This window comes from Pelobates fuscus, chromosome 7 (assembly GCF_036172605.1).
Source record: "Pelobates fuscus isolate aPelFus1 chromosome 7, aPelFus1.pri, whole genome shotgun sequence".
NCBI classification, from domain to species: Eukaryota; Metazoa; Chordata; class Amphibia; order Anura; family Pelobatidae; genus Pelobates; species Pelobates fuscus.
Genome location: NC_086323.1, coordinates 174,327,649 through 174,347,488, shown reverse-complemented (window position 1 = coordinate 174,347,488; position 19,840 = coordinate 174,327,649).

Here is a 19,840-nt window from a genome sequence, read left to right as displayed (position 1 = left end):
AAACGCGCGTCGGGCAAGACGTTGGAGAGATCCTACCTAACGTTACCGACTGACACCTGCTGTTGGGTGTCCGGACCTTTCGCCCCACTACTACAAGAGCTGGGCTTGTGTTATTTAAACACCTATCTCCATATCCTATGATCGGATAAACCAATACCCGATCCTCTATACGCTAGCACTCACTCACAGTATCCTGTTGCCGACCAAGGCACAATACACAGTACTGTGGAGCACTACATGGGCACTATTGGAAAAGACTTAGGATACACTTCATTTGTGTCCTCCCCTTACTCCTCTTTACTATACCTGGTACCCAAGAAGGTACCATTATTTTTCTTTCACTACTGAAGTTAACACTTTACTGTACACTATATGACGAGGAGGGATCTTGGTCCTTTATTACACCACTCACCACCATACAGCTATATATGATATCTTAGCCCTAATTCCACGTTACTCCGGGCTCATTATACGGCTTAATCAGTATGGTTTCTATTTGGGGTGTATAAACGGACACATTCTCCCCCACTGAGGGATCCTCGTCAGGTTGGTAACGATTGGGAAATAGTTCAAAGACTGATATTAATTGACTATTCCCATTACGGAGTGTTACATTCTGTACTACTGGGTCAATGTATCCCTTGTAGTTCACAGGCTAACAACTGTGCTATCCGCTTAGCCTACCTTTACATTAATCTCCCCTCTCTCTCTCGGCAAGAATTTTACTGTTCCGAGGAGAACCTTGGGGATAACCGTAGCTATCTATTACACCACTCACCACCATACAGCCATATATTAGACCTTAGCCCTAATTTCACGTTACTCTGGGCTCACTATACGGCCATATCAGTATGCTTTCTATTTGGTGTGTATGAACGGACACATTCCTCTCCACATAGGGATCCTCGTCAGTTTGGTAGCAAGTGGGAAAGAGTTCTAAGACTGATATTAACTGACTATTCCCATTGTACGAAGTGTTACATTCTGCATTACTGAGACAATATATCCCTTGGAGTTCACAGGCTAATCACTGTGTGATCCGCTCAGCCTACTTTTACATTATTCTCTCCTTTCTCTCTCGGCAAGAATTTGATTGTTCCGAGGAGAACTTTGGGCAAATCCGTAGCTTTGCCGTTCTAACATATACTTTATATACTATTATAACCATTGTTTTTCAGTGGTCTTGTGTTACTACCATTATCTCACTCTGTAAGAATCACAGCGAACCAAGGAGATTCAAAGGGTTCCTGCAGCCAGGGTCCATTAATATATGCGTTACTCTGATACAATTTATTAACTCTCTCTCTCTCGGCAAGAACTCATTGTACCGAGGAGCTACTTTCGAGTTGGCATATACCTTTAATAGAGCTTATTTAACCCTCTCTCTCTCGGCAAGAATTTATTGTACCGATGAGCAAATTACGAGTGGTTATATACCTCTCATCATAGTGGTCCTGGCCAAAGCTGCTTACCCTGCCCAGTTACACAGTATCACGACTGTATCACTTGGCAAACTTTACACTGTATTGAGGAGTCCTTGAGCTGTGATTTCCAACCGGGCACCTTGAGTGTACTACTTGCTTAGACACTCTCTTGCGCTCGGCCACCATTTAGTGTACCTAGCCCTTATTTGTAGTGTGTGGTTACCCCTTACAATAGTGGCTCTTGCCTCAACTGGAGTACCCCAGCTAGCGGTTTCCATTATTTAGGAAACTATTTATATATACTTTTTAACTACCCAGGTGCTTTTGCATCAGACATCTCCCTCTCTCCTCCCCCTCCCCCCCTTTTTATACATAGTTCAGTTTGTGTGTTATATTTAATAAAGTTATTATTCCTTTCGACTGTTGCTTTGATATCTGTGTATTTATGCATACACGTGTGGACAGATTTTGTTCTCTTTTCTCTTTTTCTTCATCATTTAGGGTTAACCCCTGTTCTGTCCTATAGGACCCACTGCTCTATGGCCATTTCTCTTCTATACTTACATTATTTCGAGGTTTCAATACCACTAGGCCATTATTTATACTTTGGATATTATTCCTATTTACCAACAGTCATTTAAACATCCACTGACACTACGGTGTTGCCATCCTATTCCGAATGACTGATCTCCTAGAACAATTAAGTGACCATAACTTAGGTCATGATGAAATCATGAATGTCTTCTCAACAAACCCACTGACAAGTAATGAATTGACAAGTGATAACATCAATACTGCTTTTTTTAGCATACAAAAAACGTATCAGGATCAGATTAGAAGCCTCTGGGAACTGACCAGCTTAAAACAATATCTAGCACAAAAACTAGTTCCCAGAGGACTTCGTCCTGAGATCCTACTACCAGATAAGGTCCAGACGGAGGAGCAGCTAGCCGAATGGAATTCCATTCTCCTTGACTGCTCCTCCAGACTAATGGACTTTTTGGTGAAACTGGAATCCGTCAACTTTGAATCAATTAATTCGAAACTTAAAGATGATATTGGAGTGATAAAGAACTACAAAACCGATAGTCTATATACTCAAATGGAAAATAAACTCCAACTGAATATCAATAATTTCAGAAACCACCTGAAACTTAAAAAACACAACAAGTTTCAGAGGGATTTTAAGGATTTCAAAGACGGTAGAATCTTTAGACAAACTACCAGATACCAGAGACGACAGAATAACCGACGAGGCTCCTCCTCAGGTGAAACCGATTGGTCCGATCAGGACCTACAACCCCAGAACAGACGGAAGTCTCCTTCTAATCGTAACTTTGACCGTCCACGAGACACGAGTGCACACAGAAACACCACTAATAAGAGCATTCTCAAGACTACTGACAAAATAGTTTCCTTTCTGGACATCCCGATACCTACAGACACCTCAAACTCTCAGGCAACAACCAACCCGTCACTGAATCCTTTTTTAGACCAGGACCAGCCCCGCCACCAACGGGGACGTCTAAGAGACAGGGATCGCTGGGCATACAAAACTCAGAACCGTACCCAAAGACAATGAGTTCTAACAAAGTAATCAACCTCTCTAATTTTCATCTTGAACAACACCACCTAACGTTACTGAACCGAGGTTTGTCTTTTGTGCCCACTCCCAGTTGTGACATGTTTAACTGGTCCAAGGATCTGAACCTGTTTGGCCGTAAGCTGGCTCTTAATATCTTTCACGCCAAAAAAGACCAAGCACTGGCCAATGACATGGGCCTCACTCTAGAGGACTTTGAACTTTCTAAAACCTTGGACTCACTTTTAGTCGAAAACGACCTCTCTAGACCACTGACGGATTGCAAACCCTCAAGCTATTTCACCCCTAATTTCGTGGACACCCCCCATGGGGACCTCTTTATACAAATGACACTTAAAGAGTTAGAAACCATACCTAACCAAGTACCAGTTCTGAACAATCTGAACCCAATGCAACGGAAGGCATTGAAAGACCTTAAACAACAGCCCACGATTGTCATCAAACCAGCTGACAAAGGTGGGAACATCGTCATTATGAATCGAACAGAGTACGTGGAGATGTGTATGGTACATCTCAATGATCAACAATATTACAAGGCCCTTCCCTCTGACCCCACTAAGGCATTTACTGATGAGCTTTATACACTCCTCAATGATGCCCTCAACGATCAGACTATTACTAAAGACGAGTTACGGTTCCTTCTACCTCACAAAAGTCCAACCATCGCGACTTTTTATTGCCTGCCGAAAATTCACAAGGGCATCTGCCCCCCTCCAGGGAGACCCATCGTCTCCGGCAACAATTGCCTAACAGAAGCACCTAGCAAGTTCATAGAAAAAATCCTCCACCCTCTGGTGACTACATTACCATCCTATTTACAAGACACTAAGTCTACTCTGTTGAAACTCCAAGACCTCATAGTTCCACCATATACCCAGCTAGCAAGCTTTGATGTCGTGGCATTATACACCAACATTCCCCACGACAAAGGCATTCGGGCTTGCAGGCATTTTTTGGAGAACACAGCATACACTAAGTGCCAGACCGATTTCATTCTGACCATCCTTGAGTTCATCCTTACCCACAATTATTTTATCTTTAATGGGCAATTTTTTCTACAGGTCTCCGGAACAGCTATGGGGACGGCCTGTGCACCCACCTATGCCAACTTGTTCCTGGGGTGGTGGGAGCAGTGTGTGGTTATGACACCACAGTTTCGCCACTTCCAGGACTTCATCGTAAGTTGGCATAGGTATATAGATGATATCCTACTAATGTGGTCAGGATCAGTCAGCCTATTTCAGGAGTTCGTGAAGGCACTTAACGTCAATGACATAAATCTCAAACTAACCTGTGTCATTGACGAACATGAACTTGTATTTCTAGACTTAAAAATTCTGTTACAGCTGGATGGCACAATACAAACAGAACTGTTCAGAAAGGAGACATCAACAAATAGTTTACTGCATTGGGAGAGCCATCACCCCTTCAAACTTAAAGCCTCTATCCCCTACGGGCAGTATCTACGAGCGAGACGAAATTGCACAGTAGATGAAACTTTCTACAGTGAATGCAGAATACTAAGGTCTCGGTTCAAAGAACTCGGGTACCCTAACAGAGTATTGAAACATGCCTTCCACAAAGTCTGCGCTATGGAAAGGAAATCCACACTGATACTAAACAGACCAAAACAAGAACAGAAATCCCCACGTTGCATTGCCACATTCGACCAGGGGTGGTCTCCCATGTCTAAGATTCTCAAAAACCACTGGCCAATACTCCTACACAATCCGGTGCTCTCCAAGGTACTACCAGAACACCCACCACTGACAGCCTGTAGGCCGAGTAACCTTCAAGATCAACTTGTCCGCAGTCATCTGGCACCCCCCCCCCACCAGCTAGGAACTGGCTAACTGAGACCAAGGGTACCTACAGATGCGGTCATTGCAAGGCCTGCCAGTACATTCTCCCTTCTAAATTCGCTACATCTACACAAACTCAGGTCTCCGTCGAAACCAACACCTTAGTTAACTGTAGTACCACAAAGATAATATATCTTATCACCTGCAGCTGCAGGATACAGTACATTGGAAAAACCTTCCAACAGTTTAAACGGAGAATCCTGCAACATGTAACCTCAGTAAGGAACAAGGTCACACCCACACCAGTGGCGAGACACATCCAAAATTTCCATGAGGGTAACCCTGAGAATTTAAGATTTCAAGCCATTGAGCAACTACTCCCAAATCCGAGGAAAGGGGATTTCAATAAGGTGCTGCTACGCAAAGAATCAGAATGGATCTTCTCATTCAAAACCCTCTCCCCCCATGGTCTCAATGAGGAGTTTAATTACACTCCATTTATCCATTAAACATCTCCCCTACCCACTATATTACTGCCTAAATAACTCTTACAAGTACGAACTGATCATTGACCAAGAACCATCTACTCCGTCTCTTCTGAGTGGAATTGTGTCATCTTTCTGGATACTCCCGATATTGATGGCGCTAGGAGCATGTTTCATCCCTCTCCCGGCCCCTATAATGACATGATTCACTCTTCTATAATTATTCTCATGACAATTGACACTGTCGTGGAGGCCACACAGGCATCTCCATGCCACATCCCACTGGTGTCGTCCTACCTATTTCTACCATCATATTCATTCGTCTAACAAGAATCTTTCACCAACTATCTCTCACCTATCATGGGCAGTTAACAGGCTGACATTTATAGCACCCTGAAACTCTTACTCCACTACTGTTGGAGTACGAATCTCATCCTGACGACCTAGACAAGGCTCCTACTATCTATTCCGAGTTTGGACAACGCCTTACCACACCGGTATGAGCCTTTTCGGCCACCGTAATCGAACTCCCCCCCCTGAGATTCCCTGGAACCAATCAGGGCTCTTTGCGGGCTATTTAAAATTAATTCACCTGGGAACTCTTTTCCCCTGACGAGCCTGGTATTCCCCCAGGCGAAACGCGCGTCGGGCAAGACGTTGGAGAGATCCTACCTAACGTTACCGACTGACACCTGCTGTTGGGTGTCCGGACCTTTCGCCCCACTACTACAAGAGCTGGGCTTGTGTTATTTAAACACCTATCTCCATATCCTATGATCGGATAAACCAATACCCGATCCTCTATACGCTAGCACTCACTCACAGTATCCTGTTGCCGACCAAGGCACAATACACAGTACTGTGGAGCACTACATGGGCACTATTGGAAAAGACTTAGGATACACTTCATTTGTGTCCTCCCCTTACTCCTCTTTACTATACCTGGTACCCAAGAAGGTACCATTATTTTTCTTTCACTACTGAAGTTAACACTTTACTGTACACTATATGACGAGGAGGGATCTTGGTCCTTTATTACACCACTCACCACCATACAGCTATATATGATATCTTAGCCCTAATTCCACGTTACCCCGGGCTCATTATACGGCTTCATCAGTATGGTTTCTATTTGGGGTGTATAAACGGACACATTCTCCCCCACTGAGGGATCCTCGTCAGGTTGGTAACAATTGGGAAATAGTTCAAAGACTGATATTAATTGACTATTCCCATTACGGAGTGTTACATTCTGTACTACTGGGTCAATGTATCCCTTGTAGTTCACAGGCTAACAACTGTGCTATCCGCTTAGCCTACCTTTACATTAATCTCCCCTCTCTCGGCAAGAATTTTACTGTTCCGAGGAGAACCTTGGGGATAACCGTAGCTATCTATTACACCACTCACCACCATACAGCCATATATTAGACCTTAGCCCTAATTTCACGTTACTCCGGGCTCACTATACGGCCATATCAGTATGCTTTCTATTTGGTGTGTATGAACGGACACATTCCTCTCCACATAGGGATCCTCGTCAGTTTGGTAGCAAGTGGGAAAGAGTTCTAAGACTGATATTAACTGACTATTCCCATTGTACGAAGTGTTACATTCTGCATTACTGAGACAATATATCCCTTGGAGTTCACAGGCTAATCACTGTGTGATCCGCTCAGCCTACTTTTACATTATTCTCTCCTTTCTCTCTCGGCAAGAATTTGATTGTTCCGAGGAGAACTTTGGGCAAATCCGTAGCTATGCCGTTCTAACATATACTTTATATACTATTATAACCATTGTTTTTCAGTGGTCTTGTGTTACTACCATTATCTCACTCTGTAAGAATCACAGCGAACCAAGGAGATTCAAAGGGTTCCTGCAGCCAGGGTCCATTAATGTATGCTTTACTCTGATACAATTTATTAACTCTCTCTCTCTGTCAGGATCGGGACAGGGATCCAACACGCAGAGTACAAACAGTAGCCAGATACGTATACCGGACCTTAGAATGGCCGGACTAACGTAAGTAGTACAGTATAGAATGGTCAAAGACAAGCCGAGGTCGAGGGTAACAGAAGACAGGTAAGCGAGAGACAAGCCGAATCAAGGGTAACAGAGATAAGCAGAGTAAGGTAAACAAGCCGGGTCAAAACCAAAAGGGATAATAGAATACACAAGCACTGAGTGACTAGAACAAGCTAGAACCACGACAGGGCAATGAGCTAATGAAAAAAGCTCTGTTAAATACCCTGTTCAGAGCAGTAACCACTCCTCCTCGGCGTCCTGATTGGTCCTGCAGCAATTGACTGACAGGTCGTTCCGGGGGAGTGTCCTGATGACTACTTCCTGCCTAGATGCTGTAAAAGGCAGTCACTCCCTCGTGGCCGGCCTAGCATGACCGGATAGACCGCGGGGAAGGGAGCCATCAGACCGTCTGGATGGAGGAACAGCTAAGTCTCTACCTCTTTCGGAGGTAGAGACCACAGGTACCCTGACAGTACCCCCCCTCTCAGATACGCTGACCGGGTGGAATGAACCGGGACGAGATGGGAAGCGAGAGTGATACGCCCTGCGGAGACGGGGAGCATGAACATCCTCCTGAGGTACCCAACTCCTCTCCTCAGGACCATATCCCTTCCAATCAACCAGATATTGTACTCGCCCCCGGGAGATTCGAGAATCAATAATAGAGTTAACCTCATACTCCTCCTGACCCTCCACCTGAACGGAGCGAGGAGGGGCTATTGTGGAGGAAAATCTGTTACATATGAGTGGTTTCAGCAATGAAACGTGAAACGAGTTCGGGATGCGTAAGGTATTAGGAAGAGCTAAATGATACGCAACTGGATTGATACGGGTCAGCACCCTGTAGGGTCCAATATAACGAGGAGCGAACTTCATGGAGGGCACTTTTAAACAGATGTTCCTCGTGCTCAGCCATACCCTATCACCTGGAACAAAGACCGGAGCCGCCCTTCTACGTTTATCAGCGTGTTTCTTGACCAACATAGAGTTGTGCACAAGGATTTTTCGAGTTTGATCCCACAACTTCCTCAAATTGGCAACATGAACATCAACCAACGGCACCCCCTGGGAAGGAGAATCCGAAGGAAGAATAGACGGATGAAAACCATAATTCATGAAGAAGGGGCTTGAATGAGTAGAATCGCAAACGAGATTGTTGTGTGCAAACTCCGCCCAAGGAATCAAACCGACCCAATCATCCTGGTGTTCAGAAACAAAGCATCGTAAATATTGTTCAATTTTCTGGTTGGTACGTTCAGCAACTCCGTTAGACTGAGGATGATAGGCAGAAGAAAAGTTTAATTTAATACCAAGTTGAGAGCAGAAGGACCTCCAAAAGCGGGAAACAAATTGGGAGCCTCTGTCCGATACAATTTGAGAGGGTATCCCATGTAGGCGAAAAATCTCCTTAGCGAATATCTCTGCCAATTCGGGAGAAGACGGGAGTTTAGGCAGGGGAATGAAGTGTGCCATCTTAGTAAACCTGTCAACCACGGTGAGGATAACAGTCTGTCTTTTAGAGATAGGTAGATCGACAATAAAGTCCATGGCCAAACAGGACCATGGTTTCTCTGGAACCTCCAAGGGGTGCAGGAATCCACATGGAAGCGCATGGGGTTGTTTGGTTTTAGTACAAACCTCACATGCAGCGATGAACTCCTCAATATCCCTCCGTAAAGCAGGCCACCAGAAGTCCTTAGAGATCAACGCGTAAGTTTTGCGAATACCAGGATGTCCCGCCATCTTGCTATTATGTAAACACTGTAAAAGTTCCAGTTGAAGAGCAGGAGGAACGAAATGACGGCCCGCAGGAGTCTGTTTAGGTGCTAGATGTTGCAACTTAATGATCTCGGCCAGTAATGGAGAATGAATCCTGAGATTCGTATTAGCAATGATATTGCATTTCGGAACTATAGAAGAAAGAACTGGTTCAGGTACAGTAGAAGGTTCATATTGGCGAGATAATGCATCGGCTTTAGAGTTTTTAGAACCAGGTCTGTAAGTCAGTACATAATTGAAGTGAGTCAGGAATAAGGACCAACGAGCTTGTCTAGAGGATAAGCGCTTAGCCTCCCCAATATAGGACAAGTTTTTGTGGTCCATCAAAATCGTAATAGGGTGTAGGGTCCCCTCCAACAAATGTCTCCACTCCTTTAAGGCTTTAATGACTGCTAACAGTTCCCTCTCCCCGGTGTCATATCTGCTCTCAGGCCCAGAAAATTTCTTAGAGAAGAAACCACAAGGGTGTAACGGTTTATCCACCCCTAACCTTTGAGACAGAACAGCCCCAACTGCTGTCTCAGAGGCATCGACCTCGAGCAAGAAAGGCAGAGTCGTATCAGGATGGACTAGAATGGGAGCAGAGGCAAAAAGTTCCTTGAGAGTCTTGAAAGCACCAAGAGCTTCCTTAGACCAGAACTTAGTATCAGCCCCTTGTTTGGTCATATTGGTAATAGGCGCAATGATAGAGGAGTATCCTTTAATGAAGCGCCTATAGTAGTTGGAAAAACCAATAAACCTTTGGATAGCCTTGAGTCCTTTGGGCAAGGGCCAGTCTAAAATAGATTGGAGTTTTACAGGATCCATTTTAAAACCTTCTCCAGAAATCACGTATCCAAGAAAGTCTACCTGAGACTGATCAAAACTGCACTTCTCCAATTTGCAATATAGACCATGTTGCAGCAGCTTGTGTAATACCTTTCTGACCTGTCTATGGTGAGTCTCAATCTCCTTAGAGTGTATTAGTATGTCGTCCAGGTAAACAATAACACAATCGTGCTGAAACTCCCTAAGTACCTCATTAATCAAATCTTGAAATACTGCAGGAGCATTGCATAGTCCAAATGGCATAACAGTGTATTCGTAATGGCCATACCGGGTATTGAATGCCATCATCCATTCGTGACCTTGCTGGATTCTCACCAAATTGTAAGCCCCTCTGAGATCTAACTTGGTGAAGATTTTGGAGCCCTTAAGACGATCAAATAACTCGGTAATCAGTGGGATAGGATAGGCATTTCTGACAGTTATTTTATTCAAGCCTCGGTAATTGATACAAGGTCTCAGCGTGCCATCCTTCTTCTTAATGAAAAAGAACCCAGCCCCGGCCGGAGAAGAAGACCTCCTGATGAATCCCTTTTCTAAATTCTCCCGAATATACTCCTCTAGAACCGAGTTTTCCTGAACAGACAAAGGATATACATGGCCCCTCGGAGGCATAGTGCCGGGTAGAAGCTTAATCTTACAGTCAAATGACCTGTGTGGAGGCAAAGAATCGGCATTCTTCTTGTCAAACACTGCCCTTAAGTCTAGGTAAAGGTCTGGTATTTGTCTTTCTGTGGACTGAGTAGGATTCTCTGGTATGTTAATATTAGCTAATGGAGAAACCTTGCACAAACACCGATCCTGGCAGCCCTGGCCCCACGAGAGTATCTCTCCTAACTCCCAATCGATAATAGGGTTATGTTTTTTCAACCATGGGTACCCCAGAACTATGGGAACGGAAGGAGACGAAATGAGCATAAGAGATAAATTCTCCACGTGTAGGATACCAACATTTAACTCAATGGGTATGGTCTCACGAAAGATAACAGGGTCTAGTAGTGGTCTACCATCTATGGCCTCAACGGCCAAAGGTGTCTCCGTTAGCTGGGATGGGAAATTGTTCTTACTAGCAAAGGCTTGGTCGATAAAATTCTCAGCAGCACCGGAATCTATCAATGCCATAGCCCTTACTACTTCCTTCCCCCAAGTTAAGGAAACTGGTAGCAGAAGCCTGTGATCTTTATAATTAGGAGTAGAGGACAAAATAGAAACACCCAAGGCCTGTCCTCTAGAGAGACTTAGGTGCGAGCGTTTCCCGGGCGGTTAGAACAGTTCGAGAGTAAATGACCCTTGGCTCCACAATACATACACAAACCCTCTCTTCTCCTGTGCTGTCTTTCCTCCTCAGAGAGGCGGGTATACCCTATCTGCATAGGTTAAGTAAGCAAAGATATCGTGGAGTCAGGACTTGGAAAAGCGGGAGCTAACCTAAAAGAAGGTCTCTGGTTCCTCTCTCGAGTGTTCTGTCTCTCTCTTAGACGTTCATCTATACGAGAGATGAACGAAATTAAATCCTCTAAATTCTCAGGGAGTTCTCTGGTAGCAACTTCATCAAGGATTACATCAGATAGGCCATTCAAAAATACATCCATATACGCCTGCTCATTCCACTTGATTTCTGCCCTCTAGTGCATAATCCACCAGTAATCTGGCTGCATTAACCTTTCTACCTGGAGGGTCAAATGTTCTTCTAAAAGCAGCTACAAATGCGTTATAGTTATAAACTAATGGGTTATCGTTCTCCCATAGTGGGTTGGCCCATCTCAGAGCTTTCTCTATGAGTAGGGTGATAATAAATCCTACTTTTGCCCTATCTGTAGGATAAGAGCGAGGTTGCAATTCAAAGTGGATACTAATTTGGTTTAAAAAACCATGACACTTCTCAGGAGCCCCACCATAGCGTACTGGGGGGGGTAATGCGAGAAGAAGCACCCACTGTGGCTACCTCTAGACCTGAACCGACAGGAGAAACAGGGGTATTACGTATCTCCTCTGGTGGGTTATTGGCACAAGCTAATAGAGCCTGTAGCGCAATCGCCATCTGATCCATTCTGTGATCCATGGCTTCAAACCTAGGATCAGGAGCAGCCAGCTGACTGTTTGTACTTGCAGGATCCATTGGCCCTGTCGTAATGTCAGGATCGGGACAGGGATCCAACACGCAGAGTACAAACAGTAGCCAGATACGTATACCGGACCTTAGAATGGCCGGACTAACGTAAGTAGTACAGTATAGAATGGTCAAAGACAAGCCGAGGTCGAGGGTAACAGAAGACAGGTAAGCGAGAGACAAGCCGAATCAAGGGTAACAGAGATAAGCAGAGTAAGGTAAACAAGCCGGGTCAAAACCAAAAGGGATAATAGAATACACAAGCACTGAGTGACTAGAACAAGCTAGAACCACGACAGGGCAATGAGCTAATGAAAGAAGCTCTGTTAAATACCCTGTTCAGAGCAGTAACCACGCCTCCGAGGCGTCCTGATTGGTCCTGCAGCAATTGACTGACAGGTCGTTCCGGGGGAGTGTCCTGATGACTACTTCCTGCCTAGATGCTGTAAAAGGCAGTCACTCCCTCGCGGCCGGCCTAGCATGACCGGATAGACCACGGGGAAGGGAGCCATCAGACCGTCTGGATGGAGGAACAGCTAAGTCTCTACCTCTTTCGGAGGTAGAGACCACAGGTACCCTGACACTCTCTCGGCAAGAACTCATTGTACCGAGGAGCTACTTTCGAGTTGGCATATACCTTTAACCCCTTAAGGACCAAACTTCTGGAATAAAAGGGAATCATGACATGTCACACATGTCATGTGTCCTTAAGGGGTTAATAGAGCTTATTTAACCCTCTCTCTCTCGGCAAGAATTTATTGTACCGATGAGCAAATTACGAGTGGTTATATACCTCTCATCATAGTGGTCCTGGCCAAAGCTGCTTACCCTGCCCAGTTACACAGTATCACGACTGTATCACTTGGCAAACTTTACACTGTATTGAGGAGTCCTTGAGCTGTGATTTCCAACCGGGCACCTTGAGTGTACCACTTGCTTAGACACTCTCTTGCGCTCGGCCACCATTTAGTGTACCTAGCCCTTATTTGTAGTGTGTGGTTACCCCTTACAATAGTGGCTCTTGCCTCAACTGGAGTACCCCAGCTAGCGGTTTCCATTATTTAGGAAACTATTTATATATACTTTTTAACTACCCAGGTGCTTTTGCATCAGACATCTCCCTCTCTCCTCCCCCTCCCCCCCTTTTTATACATAGTTCAGTTTGTGTGTTATATTTAATAAAGTTATTATTCCTTTCGACTGTTGCTTTGATATCTGTGTATGTATGCATACACGTGTGGACAGATTTTGTTCTCTTTTCTCTTTTTCTTCATCATTTAGGGTTAACCCCTGTTCTGTCCTATAGGACCCACTGCTCTATGGCCATTTCTCTTCTATACTTACTGCACACACTGCATTCACTTTAAAGGGACAATATAGTCTACAGAACAACTACAGCTTATTGAATTTGTTCTGGTGAGTAGAATCATTACCTTTAGGCTTTTTGCTGAAAGCACTGTCTTTTCAGAGAAAAGGCAGTGTTTACATTACAGCCTAGGGATACCTCCAATGGCCACTCCTCAGATAGCTGTTAGAGATCCTTCCTGGGTCTTGGCTGCCTAAAATTCATCCATACATTCAGTGTCTCCTCCCTCTGCATGCAGACACTGAACTTTCCTCATATAGATTCATTGATTCAATTCATCTCTATGAGGAGATGCTGATTGGCCAGGTCTGTGTTTGAATTGTGCTGGCTCTGCCCCTGATCTGCCTCCTTGTCAGTCTCAGACAATCCTATGGGGAAGCATTGTGAGTGGATCAGGCCACCACTTCTGATGATGTCAGAGGTCAGAGGAAATTCACAGGCAGAGGCAGCAGATTTAGAATTGACTACAATAAATATTTTACTACCTTTAGGGAGGCAAAGGGGGCTAGATAGTGGTTTTAACACTATAGGGTCAGGAATACATGTTTGTGTTCCTTACCCTATAGTGCTCCTTTAAACACTAGACACACACTCTGCATCCATTACACAAACACTGTATCCACTATACACACACACACACACACACTACATTCACAAACTGCATCCTTGTGGCAGGACTCGGGGTGGGCCCAGCGGGCGGACCCCGGTGGGCCCAGAACTTGACCCGAAAATTCCTGATGGCCGCACTGCCTGTAGGCACATGAAATGCAAATCAGGCCTTGCTGGATACAATTCAGAGAACTAATGTAGAGTAGTCTAATCTCACTTACGGAATACTTTCATTTCCACTATACTAAACAACTTCTGTTTGAAATAAATGTGTATTTTTAAAAACATGTTAAAGAATGGATATCTTATGGGTTTTTACAAAATAAGAAATCCTAGCTTGCTTCATTTCTTGTAAGTAAAAACATTCTGCCTCTGTGATAGAGATAGAGACACGTCGGGGTTGGTAAACATCATCTATGGCAGAGTTAGATTTCTTTATTCTTTCATCCAAATAATTTCATAGCTCAGTAACAGCTGGGGGTATGGGGGTATCCTCCAATAGTTTTACTTATGTATATATTGACATGGTTTTCTATGATTCTATCTAATGGTGTGCAGCACCAATCTATGTATTAACCAGGTCATAAATATTGCAGGTCTCAAATTCTGCATTCACGTGTAATAATTTATCGTATCCATTAGTGGAACCACAAGAAGCAATTAGAATAATAAAAAGGCTCCCTAAGGCAGATTATTACAAGCAGGATTTAAAGAATAAAAACTCAGTGTGTGGCACTGTTTGGTAAATGGACTGTAAATAAAATTCTTAATACAGATTTTAAATATTCTGAAAAGCTCAGAGCGATGGGGCAGGGGTGACAAGCACACCAAATAATTGTTCCACACAATGTGCCAAATGTGGTCAATACAGATGGACAGGCGATATAAAGCTGTAGACAGTAATAGAGTAATTAATCCAGTAACGAATAACCTCCATCCCTATATTTCACATATTTCACATATTTTCCGATTAAATGAAAACCTATAACAGAGGTCAAAGACAGATATTATATACTATTAAGTATTACATTAATTAGCTTTTTTCCCCAGCCGCACAATCTGCCCTGGTGTGTACATGCAGGAATTAAATAAAACCTTTGAGAAAGAAAATGTATGAAATGATTGTCAGAAAACCAGATTACACATTTTCACAGTCACACGGAGCCAACTAGCTCCCAATTAATGTGTTAGTAATAACAGGGAGATCTCCATTTGCTTACCCTGTACTAAATACCTGTTGATACACTAAACATAGGCCTGTTCGCTCTAATTGGATTTAATTAGCAACCAGTATTTTATAGAAGAAAAAAAAAATTAGTAGTAATTATATTACAACGCAGGCAGCTACCGTCACGCAGACACGATACTGAGGGAGATATGCTTCTGAAGCCTTTTAAAAGAAGAAAGAAAGCATTCTCTGAGCTGCCTGGATAATACACATACACCCTCTCCACACATGGCACAATTGTTCAAAACCATAGATTGAAAATTCTCTTTCTGTTAGGCAAGAGAAACATTGTATAAGTCTGACCCTGTGATCTCTACATACCTTAAAAGGCAGCTAGAAGGCATTGATGAAATAAGGGAAAAGGTGCTTTGAAGTGAAGATATAGCTAGATAAAACTTAAACTCGTATTTATATTCCAGATGCTCTCAGTAAAATGCATTGTGCAATTCACCACTTTAGAGCCCAATAATCTGTAATTGTTCTAATGTTTGTTTCATTTATATTATACTAAGAGAGACTGTGTGCACCATTTTAGTTTTATTGTCTCTCAGATTCCCAGCCTCACCCCAAACATTCGATCTATGCACATCTCTTATTTTCAGCTTTCCATCCTTTGCCTCTCCTTTTCCACACCCCCTATAAGTTTCATTCCCCTTATTTTTCAATTTCCATTCTATCCCATCCATCCTTCCCCTTTCCACACTCCCAACACATATTACTAGCATTTGCAATTGAATTGCCTTTCTCCACACATCAGCTTCATTCCTTAGTATTTCAAACAGTAATGGCCGCTGAAGTTTTTAGATGTTGGGCCGCTAGGCTCCACCCCTGGAATTTGATCCTCAGTTGCCCTATGGACAAGCCTCCACTGATTTCCAATCTCATTCATATTCCTGCTTCTTTAAGCCAACATCATCAGTCTCTCCTCCATATCTACATGTCAGTCTTCCTCTTCCTCCATGTTTTTAATCCCCCTCTTGGTTCTGCAGCTTTCAGTGACAGTAGGCCATTGGTGTTTAGGAACAGGGATCCACTGCTGTGAGTATGTAACATATGCTTTATATCATCTAACTTTATACAGTTGCTTTGTTTTTTGCAGGCGATATTGATATACGCATTGTGTGAACTATAATCGGACACTCATACAAAAAGATAAGTCCTGCGCTCACTCCCATCACTCCTGGGCGGCAGCAACGACCACAGTACACATCAGCTCCAATACATATAGTAAAAACCAAAGAAAAAGTTACCTGTGCTCTCTCCTTAATCCCTATGTATATTTAAACAAATGGAGGTCATTTTGTAGCCCATGGAGGTAGGCATAGCAGCCACAGGAAGTTAGTGACAGCTAGCATGCTGGGTAGGGCGGAGCCATAAGGGGAGTATGTATACCAGCCATTATATGAAGTGGCCATTTTAACTGAACCTAAGCTTACCTTTCATTTGTTCCTCCCACCCTACCTGTATTTGGTTAGGTTAGTTGATTTCCCGTTTTTTCACAGCGGCAGGGAATGGCCTGGTTAAATCAGAGGGTAGATGGAGGAGAAAGTGGGCATCCTGAGGTTTAGTCTGGATTGGGCAGTGTTGCACGTGGTTGGTACAGTGGCGGATCCCGAACCTGATCTCGGGAGGGGCACTTGTAGATTTTTTAAATAAATAATCCAGGCACAATAACCACTACAGCTCAGTGTAGTAGTTATGGTGCCAGTAGTGCCAGAATCCCATCCCAGAATAAGTAGTCAAACCGTTTAAGAACAGTTTGACAACTTATCTGGGGTCTGCTGGGATATTGGGCATAGGAGCAGTGGTATGTGCTAGGGGTGAGGTGTGTGTGTGAAAGGTGCAGTGTGTGTGTGAGTGGTAAAGTGCGAGTGCGTGAGGGCGGCAGTATATGTCAGGGTTGCAGTGTGTGTGTGTTAGGGGGCAGTGTATGTGTTGGGCAGTGTGTGTATGGGGGCAGTGTTTTGGGGGCAGTGTGTGCAGTGTGTGTATGGGGGCAGTGTTTGTGGGGCAGTGTGTGCAGTGTGTGTATGGGGGCAGTGTTTGTGGGGCAGTGTGTGCAGTGTGTGTATGGGGGCAGTGTTTGTGGGGCAGTGTGTGTAGTGTGTGTATGGGGGGCAGTGTTTCTGGGGCAGTGTGTGTAGTGTGTGTATGTGGTAGTGTGTGTAGTGTGTGTATGGGTGGCAGTGTTTCTGGGGCAGTGCGTGTAGTGTGTGTATGGGGTAGTGTGTGTAGTGTGTGTATGGGGGCAGTGTTTCTGGGGCAGTGTGTGTAGTGTATGTATGGGGTGGTGTATGTAGTGTGTGTATGGGGGCAGTGTTTCTGGGGCAGTGTGTGTAGTGTGTGTATGTGGTAGTGTGTGTAGTGTGTGTATGGGTGGCAGTGTTTCTGGGGCAGTGCATGAAGTGTGTGTATGGGGGTAGTGTGTGTAGTGTGTGTATGGGGGGCAGTGTTCCTGGGGCAGTGTGTGTAGTGTATGTATGGGGGTAGTGTATGTAGTGTGTGTATGGGGGGCAGTGTTTCTGGGGCATTGTGTGTAGTGTGTGTATGGGGGTAGTGTGTGTATGGGGCAGTGTTTCTGGGGCAGTGTGTGTAGTGTGTGTATGGGGGCAGTGTGTGTATGGGGGCATTGTGTGTAGTGTGTGTATGGGGGCAGTGTGTGTAATGTGTGTATGGGGCAGTGTGTGTAGTGTGTGTATGGGGGCAGTGTTTCTAGGGCAGTGTGTGGTAGTGTGTGTATGGGGGTAAGGAGGGTAGGGAGGCTTTTTTCTTTTCTTTTTTTATTTAATTAAAAATAATATATTCATGTCCCCCCTCCCTTCTTACCTTTACTGGGAGGAGGGGGGACATTTCTTAGTCCTTGGTGGTCCGGTGGGGATTCCCTGGTGGTCCCAGTGGTGGTGAGATGAACTCTAGCCCAGCTTCAGGGCTAGCGTTTACTCTCGCGAGATTTGGAGCGTTGCCGTGGTTATCGCGGCAACGCTCCAAATCTCGCGAGAGGAGCTGCAGGCTGAGCTCTCGGGTTAAAACACAATAATAGGTTGCGCTATACAAAAAAGTGTAAGAATAAATATAAATATAAATAAATAGATAGATAAAAATATAAATTTACTCACATATAAAAAAGGCAAACAGAGAAATAAAAAATAAAAAATAGAAAATAGAAATGTGCATAAAAGTCCCAATATATGGTAAGATTCTTGTAGGTTCCAATAAGATAGTGGAGACTTGATGATGAAATCAATGGGAAGCTAGGTCTTCTATAGCTGGGGGGATCTTGACTCAATGACGGACATGTGAATGAAAGAATAAAAGGGAACTCCAATAGTGTAAACTGTGATAGAGTCAATAAAAATAAAGTATGTATAAGGGAGGTATTTCACTCACCTATCCAAGAGCGTGTACTCGCTCAAGTGTAGTTGGCATTCAGTGGCGTTGACCCCCCACTGTCGGGATATAGGTGTAGAATCTGTAGATGTTTCCTCAATATGAAAGAGAAATAGAAACCAAATATAGTGCTCACTGTATGATAACAAGTAAGTCAGAGGAGTAAAAGGCGTACTCACATTTATATGAGCAGGGTATACTGCTCAATTTGATGGCGTGAGTGGTACAATCCCCACCTAGGATTCTTTGAACGATGGTCGGCTCCAAAGTAACGTGTAACCAGGTTAAAAAAATAAATAGATAAAATGAAATAAAAGGTATATGGCAAGTAAATGATAAGAAAGCCAATATTCCTTTATTAATACAGTAAAAATATATAAAAATAGCCAAAACGCGTTTCGCCACACAGGGCTTTATCAACTGGCAATAATAGGTATTAGCCTGGTACATAGAAGCTTATATAAACTTAGGAGATACATGGTTATTTGAATTTTGGCGCCAAAATGACGTCATCATTACAGTGAGAATCTTATCAGAATATTGCAAAACATAAATATGATAAGAACATGGGTTAGTCATTAAAAGTATAGTTGAAAGCTTTATAAATGTCTTAAAAACAAGGGCACAACCCAATTCGGAAAAAAAAACTTATATTTGGTGAAAAGCAAACAATATATAAAAAAGAAGCTAGATATCAGCGAAAATCATAGGAATATACGGTAGCTCCAAAAAGAAAAGAAAGTTCAAAATAAAAGGCTAAAAGAGACTAATAGAATGTATGTGAAGGTAATGAAAATACAGGTGTAAAAAGTATATAAAGATAGATAAAGGTGTAGAGAATAAAAAAGAAAAGAAGATAGAGATATAGAACAAAGAAGTATATGGATAGACAAAGCATACTATATGTAAAAAATTAATGTATGGGATATATATATGAAGGAATTGAAAAAATACAAAAGTATAAAGACATGTAATAAACGGAAAATGATAATTATAAAAGTTACAGAAATATAAGAAATAGTAAGGAATAAAAAAAATAAATAAAAATAAAGCAATAGTTACAGAAATAATAAAAAAATAGTAAAGAATAATAATTAAAAAAAAAATATAGCTATTATAAGAAATTAAAAAGGTCGAATTCAGCGTTGAGTCCTTCTGGAGCAAGAGTTTTCAGTTGGAAAACCCAGTACATTT